This window comes from Acyrthosiphon pisum, chromosome A1 (assembly GCF_005508785.2).
Source record: "Acyrthosiphon pisum isolate AL4f chromosome A1, pea_aphid_22Mar2018_4r6ur, whole genome shotgun sequence".
NCBI classification, from domain to species: domain Eukaryota; kingdom Metazoa; phylum Arthropoda; class Insecta; order Hemiptera; family Aphididae; genus Acyrthosiphon; species Acyrthosiphon pisum.
In genome coordinates, this window is record NC_042494.1 from 64281951 (window position 1) to 64288794 (window position 6844).

The following is a 6844-nucleotide window of genomic DNA, read 5'->3' on the forward strand; positions in this document are numbered from 1 at the left end:
GAGCAAGAAGAAGACGAACTTCACTACGGAAACTAAAATAATGACAATAATATTCGTATTTTGCGCTTGTTCTTTTTCCCTCCGCCGAGCACACGTGTTTGGTATAATATCATATTACTATAATATATTATGTTATGCAATATCAACATATTATTATAATATTATCAAATAAAACATAAAAATAGTTTTCTAACGATGACCCGACGATGCTTTAATAGTTTAACTGCAGCGGACATATTGTGAGAACCTACACGCCCTGGAGGACGACGTATAATATATGAATAGACCTCTACAACTCTAGAACTTAACATTAACACCGGATTATACTTTTTTACATCTATTTGGTTTTGTATATTATTATCATCATTAAATATTGTACATTTGTACCCGATATCCGATTTTATAAAAAGACAATAATCGAACGCAATTCAAACGTGCGTTTCACACAGCATTTGGAAAATGATAATATTTTGTGAATATTTTGGAGTGCTTGAATAATGAATATCTGACTAATAATATTTTATTCTCATAAAACAATAAAATATTGCACAAAAATGTTGACGTAATATTTTTATAATGTTACCATGAAAATGTTTTAAAAAAAAATATGAATAAAATGTTATGTCAATGTTTTTTACAAAATATTTTTCAAAAGTGAACTTGGCCAAAAAATATAAATAAAATATTTCCTTATTACTTACGCAACTTTTTCAAATATTTTGACAACTATATTGTTTTCCTGAAAATATTTATACCATGGTTGGGAAATATTAAAATGCAATGTATGGGATTACATGCGCAGCAACTTGGACAAACTGGTTTTTGAAGCGGAATGTATACGATCGGTGGTTTCCTATCTTGTTTGCTGCATGATGCACTAATGCACTATTATGATGCAAGTATGCATCCGTACGTTTACAATGGTCACCTGGCACGGATTATTATATAATAATATAATTTTACCTATAATAATATTGTTTCCGATGATTGGTATTATAATTATTGGGACGAGATACTTTTCACCTATCATTGGCTGTATGTAAATTGTAGTACGGCTGCTGCAGAATATACTGTTATAATGTGATCAGTTTACAACGACACACATAGATAATAAACAGCGTAATAATATTATAATTATTGTTTACATCAATAAAATTATGATATTATTTATGGTGTAGTCGAAACCCAATGAAAATGGTTTCGAGTAAATCATGCACACACCATATTATAGTATCATATTATACCATATTTACGGTCGTGTTGTAAATTGTAATAATGTTTTTGGTCGGTTTTAAGTATATACCCCCGACGCGCTGGTTGTTGCCGAACCGATGAAAATAAATTCCATCGTCTTTATCGCGTGATGAATCTGCTATTTTTAAGACTTATAAACATATTCACGGTCCATAAATTTCTAGAAAAGCATTTTGTTATTTATACGACGTTTCCCCCTGCTCGTGCTTCAGTCGGTTGAATAATACAAGTATTAAAAGTGAAAGTTAGTCGGAGAAAAAGAATATGACTAAAAAAATATATTATCGTCCACGACTTTTATATCAATGTCGATTAGGTTCAAATATTGTTGATACCGCGCGCTTGTATACATTCGGACTATGGTACACGGCCGCATAGTACTTGTTAGTAATGACTATAACGACTACAACAACAGTCGAACCGAACTCGTAAAATCGTAATAATAATAATATGATAAACTGTTTTATAATAGTAGTCATTAACAGCAGTACATCATAAACGGTAATAATTGATGAATGCTATCTATTTAATGAATACTATTTAACAACTTTGAAGATTCTACCAATTCCGGATGGAGGAAGAATCAACGATGCAAGTACAATCATTACAGATTTAAAACTGCAAGAAGCTTTAATATTTGTCACCTAAATAGTTTTACTATTATTGAAAATATATTATTTAGCAATTATTTTTCATCGCCGTTTTTATTCGAACGCACTATATAATAATTGTCGTCTTCTGCAGTCTGTAGACTGGCTGTTTTACAAAAATCTGATACTTTGGTCACGTTTAAACACCAGACGAATGCTCAGAAATCGATTTTAATAAATATACTTTGCTCCGTTTGGATCGCTATAGTTGGTACGGGGCGTTTTATATAATATAATATATAGTTGTAGAACGGCTTTTCGCGTTTCGCACACACTCGTATTGTTAGTTATTAATTAATATAATAATATTGTACGTCGGATTTAAAACGATGATTGTATTCATTAGTTATAACTTACTATTACACCACCTATTATAAGTATAGGTATATAGAAATACGTTTCTAACCCACGATATAATATTGTTGTTGTTCGGTCATTTACAATAATACAGGTAGTAATATTCGCAGTGTAATAGTACAATAACGATATAATAATATTATCGTTTACCGAAAGCTCTGTCGGACGATTTATTCGCAGGGTGCTGGGTGATGATGTATTTCGGCGGCGGCGTCACTCGACGAAATTTATAGCACTCGGAAACGATGGTATATATGGTATGATTTTGAGAGCGGGTTTTCGTGGGGACAATGAAAAACGGCGGCGTTCGGACCTTTATGTGTCCCCACCTCGCCTCAGCCGCCCACGCCGATCGCCGATTCCGGAGGCCATAAAATCAGGATTTCGTTTTGTGTGTCGTCGAGTGTAAACCGGGCGGCGGCGGCGGCACGTATAATATATAATAATACCTATTACTCGTTGTAAAATACACGTGTGTTATTATTATTATTATTAATATATATATGGCACGCAGCCCCGGACACGTGTCGCCGTACGACGCATATAGGTATCCCACATATAAGTGATAACTCTTCTCATAACGTTCGTATAGTTGTCGCGAGTGTCGTTTCGAAAAAATGCATACTTATATGTAATCCGTCGTCCTTGTCGTTGCCTAATGTCGGGTCGGCTAATTGCACGCATGTGTGCGTGTGGAAGATAATATAATGACCAAACGAGCAAAATTACGAAAACGACAATACTATATTGCCGTCTGTCGCAATAAAACGTGAAAACAAAATATTTTATAGTATGCCATACCCATACGTAAACATTAAAACGGATGGCGAGTCAAACAGGGTTTCCACCATTCATCGTGTATAGTCATATTCCATATATTTACTATTTAGTATGTATAGGTAATAAAATGTCGGTAACACGTTACCTAAAAGTTGAATATAGTATAATAATATTCGACTCTATATGGCACGGTGAAGTGGAAACCCAACTTTATAATCGTCTCTGTAACAACTTACTATTAACTACGTATCTGGTTGTGGTATATTAGTGTCTTACTGACGAGGTGAGGTATACCACACGGAACAGACGTCGCGGGATAAATATTAATTAAATACTGCAGTTATATCCGGTTTTTTTTCACATCATGACGTATCCGACCAACTCCATCAACCGGCTCCAAATCTACAGATTTCGACATATTCCATCTCCTTTCGATATCTTATAATAAGAATAATAACGTTCCCGCTGCGCAGTCAAAATATAAACATGGTGCAAGTCACGATTTATGATATACAGGCCACTCAACATATATAACAAAAGTGGTGCCGCGAACATTCTGGTTTCAAATATAGAAGTCTGAACGATAGGAGAAAAGCTACTAACGCTCCAAGCGTGGTTAACATAAATCAACAACCTAATATTGTGCATAATATATATTGATATATTTATTATTTTGTAGTATCAAGACATTTCGTGCACCAAAAAATAAGTTTCGTCGAGTAACCTTTAATCGTGGTACAAGCGTATGCTTTTTCCCGCTGATTGTTGTACGCATGCGTCGATAAAGGCACGTATCTGCGGTCGCTATTTGTCTAACATCCTAGCTACATGGGGGCCCATTCATGTATTTACTATAATTTAACACCACTACCTCACTGCATTGCTGTCCGTCGGCCAAAATAAACAATTTTTACTTAGTGTAGTTGTATAGGTACATATTTTTTAAATAACCGAATCGAGTTAATTTATAAATTAACATTTCATTAGTCATTACAAATAAACGCTCGACGTTTATGAAGTTAATTCGTATACTATTAAGTTAGTTTAGTATGTAAATATGTAATAAGTTATTACTAACTTATAAATTCGACGGTTGAGGAAGAGTTAATATTATTATTATTGTTTTGTAACAAATTTAAAAAATATCTAATATTTTTAAAATTTTAAATTGCTGGTTACTATGGAATGCGAAAAATATTTGAGTCGTTGTTTCTGTATATTATACTCTTAAAAAAACAAGAAACAACATCGTTTTACGCGTATAGTTATAATATCTGTTGGTTTAATATTATACTACTAAGCCTTTTTAATATCGCCGCCGCCGACCGTCGGGTATTTTAGCAAGTTGAAAAGAACGCGTTTACGTACTTCAAACATTTGCATAAAATAATGTTTTCGTGTAAAGTGTGCTTTGCTGTACATTAAGGGTCACCGTTTTCCGGGACGTAATCACAATAACAATAATAATAATAACAATCGTTTCAGACTGCACCAGTGCAGTATAAAATGTATATGAATGTAGTAATAATGGTTACTTCTAACAGTAGAAAATACACGTCTCATACCGGTCCTGCAAAATATATTTTCTCACAATAACTGGCCGACTATGCACATGTATTATACATTTTAATATACGACACATACATACCTACCCAAAGTAAAATAATTTGTATTATTATATAATGCGCAAGATCGTATAACGGTGTAATAATATTAAAAAACCGGTGCGTTGGTAAAAAAAAAAACTGCTCGTGTGTCTCGTCGCATTTTGCCGTCGTCTTCGTGGGCAGCGGTTGTTTTTTTCAGACAGTAATAAGTACATAATAACTAATAATATTATATTTTATTCATATTCACAAAATACACTATGTTAATAATACCATATTATGCGTCGCGCGATTCGCTTTCGGATATCCTGCTGAGCGTGGTTGTGTATTATTACTGGTGCAGCGTGATGTCCGTCCTCCACGACAGTGCGCGTGCAATTTTTTGTTGCGATTTTTTTTCTACGCTTTTTAGAAATCAAACACACACCCACATCGCCCGCGTGTTTATATATAAACCAAGTTTGGTGTTTTTTCAAAATTCCAATCGCCGCCGCCGCGTAGTAAAAATAATAATAATTATTATTGTGCGATCATCATAATAATATTATGATATATTACACGGCGCGGCGTACTATAATATTATCTGCTGCAGCAACCGACGCCGCCGCCGCATTGACATTGAAACCTTACTGCGGGCTTAATTGAGGCAGAGTCTCGAGTATTATGCGTCATTCTTTCGAGTAATCATCGAGCGTAAAAAAATCCAGATCGAGTGGTTTTTTTTTCTTTAGGACAAAAGAAACGTGACGTTTTCAAAATCCGGTCGTGTGTTCAACTTTTGCCACTCTATCAAGTACATTAATTATAATGTATATATAATATTCGTTTGGTTTCCGCAGTGTTCTGCTTCTGCAGTTGGTTTTCATTTTATATCACGTTTTATTATTTGACATCATCCGCTAAAGGGCGCCGGAAACACGTGTGATATATACTATTTCGTACATAGGAGGTACCTACCACCGCATAACCTACCACGTAAATTACCCGCAATAGGTAGGTTTTAATATTTATAAGAAATTGCGTCTGGATTCTTACGGAATATTGAAAAGTCAGTGATTTGTGATTTTTTTTCCTAACTATTTGTATCTACCTAAATATGTTAAGTAGGTAGGTACTTAATATCAAAACCTATATTATGTATTATTTCAAAGATTTGAAACAATTGCGTAGAATATGTAAATCGTATTACATTATATTATTTAGAAACAAGCAAGGATAAATTACGAATATGATGTCGACTTTCTGGTTTATATACAACATACGTAATAATGACGTTTGTCTAAATATTAAATTTAATTATGCTGTTGAAAGAGATATTATGTTGAATAATAATAGAATAATAATAAAAATAAATAAATAAATAAAAATATATTGTAACGAATATACTGTTTTTTAATATTATAGATGGTTTAATTAATATAGTTTCAATAAAATAATTAGCCGATGCACAGAAAACGGTGAAACGCGTTTTGGTACTCGTCAGCTCGCTTAGTCGCTTCGTTTATTCTTGCAAAGTATAGTATTTGGTGTTGCGATGTTAAAATTATTTCTCCGTAGACCATAGTAGGTACTTATGGTACTGATAGTGCTTTTTGCGTATTCTCAGTTCTTACCATAAAGTATTTTTCCAAAAAAAAAAAGGATAATAATAAAAAAAATACATCACTATAGTGACATGTATGATATGGAAATATGAAGTTTTGAGTGTATATTAATTTACGTATTACGACGGCGTTATTATTGATGTAATATTTTATACTTAGGACTTAGGTATTAGGTTACTTTTATAAAATATGTAATTTATGGTTCTCCATTGACTCGACATTTTATGACCTTCAATATTTGAGAAAACTTCCTATTAAAATTAGAAAAACCTAGGGTAATTTCTTGATAACTGTTGGCTTTTAATACAATCCTTTCAAACGCATAATAATTTTACAATACTGGTTTGTGCTAAGGTGAGCGGTGAAGCGAAACTCACGTGGTCGTATACCCTATATATCTGTAATTTTTATTTCCGTCTGTGTACTTTTTTTAGGCTTATGTCATGATTATTTTTCCAGTCTAGATTCGTGACCAGTCTTTATTTTATATTACCATAATACTTCGTCTCAAGGCTGTATGACTTGTTAATAACAATAATTTTAAATCATACGCTCGGTCTTTCTTTATGTCTAACCCGACACATCACATACG

General features: G+C 33.2%; 1 protein-coding gene and 1 long non-coding RNA gene across 2 annotated transcripts in view; one reads left to right on the forward strand and one right to left on the reverse strand.

Annotated features, from left to right (window-relative positions):
• Window positions 1-556, reverse strand: part of LOC115033743 — a 12099-nt gene extending 11543 nt beyond the window's left edge. The window contains exon 1 of the long non-coding RNA XR_003839052.1: window positions 28-556. This is a non-coding gene — a long non-coding RNA (uncharacterized LOC115033743). The remainder of the gene's footprint in view (window positions 1-27) is intronic.
• Window positions 1-6844, forward strand: part of LOC100163282 (hexosaminidase D) — a 40805-nt gene that overhangs the window by 23507 nt on the left and 10454 nt on the right. The window lies entirely within an intron of this gene.